The sequence below is a fragment of the Limulus polyphemus genome, unplaced genomic scaffold (assembly GCF_000517525.1).
Source record: "Limulus polyphemus unplaced genomic scaffold, Limulus_polyphemus-2.1.2 Scaffold6597, whole genome shotgun sequence".
Classification (NCBI taxonomy): Eukaryota; Metazoa; Arthropoda; class Merostomata; order Xiphosura; family Limulidae; genus Limulus; species Limulus polyphemus.
The window spans coordinates 5,163-6,905 of record NW_013672207.1 but is presented as its reverse complement, the minus strand read 5'-3'; the positions used below and the strand labels follow the sequence as shown (position 1 = coordinate 6,905).

Genomic DNA, 1,743 nt, shown 5'->3' with positions numbered 1-1,743 from the left:
CTTCTCTTAACACTATTACATTTAAGAAGTATTGTTGAATACATTTTAACATTAGGGTTACCTAGAGCTTCTCTTAACACTATTACATTTAAGAAGTATTGTTGAATACATTTTAACATTAGGGTTACCTAGAGCTTCTCTTAACACTATTACATTTAAGAAGTATTGTTGAATACATTGTAACATTAGGGTTAACTAGAGCTTCTCTTAACACTATTACATTTAAGAAGTACTGTTGAATACATTGTAACATTAGGGTTAACTAGAGTTTCTTTTAACACTACTACATTTAAGAAGTATTGTTGAATACATTGTAACATTAGGGTTACCTAGAGCTTCTCTTAACACTATTGCAGTTAAAACCATTGTTGAATGCATTGTAAAATTAGGGTTAACTAGAGTTTATTTTAAAACTAATGCATTTTAAAGTATTTTTAAATTGTTCTATTGGTTTTAACAACAATGTCTTTGTAGTGTAAAAGTTTTGAGCTAAATACTCTTTTTCTCAACTAACACCATTAACTGGTCTATGTTTTTATGGTGTATGCGTTGATTGATTAAGAATCGTACTCCTAACTGTCTGATGATTGGTCGCTGCAATGCAAATGTAAGTATGTGGAATTAAAAATAAAGTTTTAATGTTAGGAATTCAGGGTTAGAGTTCATGTACAAGATAAACACATTTACTCACTGTCTTATTCCAGCTATTATTAGTGGAATTAAATGTTTAGAACTGTAACTTTTCTGTTTAATAAAACTAATACTTACATTATTAATTTCAGAGAAGAAAGATTGGGAAATAACGAAGTAGGTATTGTTTTCTTAATACTTGTATGTAATGTTCAAATAATAAATAAACAACACACAACGTTAAAATTGATACCCAATTAAAAACATTTCTACAGTGTGGACTCTACATGTTTTGATGTTTCGCACGACATCATCAGAAGTGGACGATGAAATGTTTTTAATTGTGTATCAATTTTAACGTTGTGTGTTGTTTATTTATTATTGAAATAATGAAGTTTTGAGGTAGTTATGATGATAATCTGTTTCAGGGGAAGACAGTGAAGAGATGTCTGCTGCTGGTCAAATGGAAACTATATTAGGAGTGCAAGGTTTAAATCAGGTTTGTTCTTATTACTCTTAACATCGGTAGTACATTGATAGATCTCATAGTAAGAGGTTTTTAATGAAGAAATTAGGGGGTAAGATTTGAATATAAAGTATACTTAAAATTACTTTATATTAACAGTCTTTGTTAGTGTTCTATTTAGGAAATATTATTTTTGTTTTCAAATAATTAAAGTATTTCTATTGATATTGGAAAAGTATGTTTGTTTGTTTGTTGAATTTCGTGCAAATCTACTTGAGGTCTAGCTGTACCTAATTTTGAAGGCAGCTGGTCAACATCACTCACCACCAACTCAACGGCTACATTTTATGTGATAAACTAGAGGGAAGGCAGCTGGTCAACATCACCACCAACTCAACGGCTACATTTTTTATGATAAACTAGAGGGAAGGCATCTAGGGCTAGATTTTATGTGATAAACTAGATGGAAGGCAGCTAGTCGACATCACTCACCACTAACTCTAGAGCTACATTTTATGTGATAAACTAGATGGAAGGCAGCTAGTCGACATCACTCACCACTAACTCTAGAGCTACATTTTATGTGATAAACTAGATGGAAGGCAGCTAGTCGACATCACTCACCACTAACTCTAGAGCTACATTTT

At 31.4% G+C, this 1,743-nt stretch overlaps 1 long non-coding RNA gene across 2 annotated transcripts in view; it reads right to left on the bottom strand.

Annotated features, from left to right (window-relative positions):
- Nucleotides 1-1,743, bottom strand: part of LOC111089553 — a 24,628-nt gene that overhangs the window by 20,418 nt on the left and 2,467 nt on the right. The window lies entirely within an intron of this gene.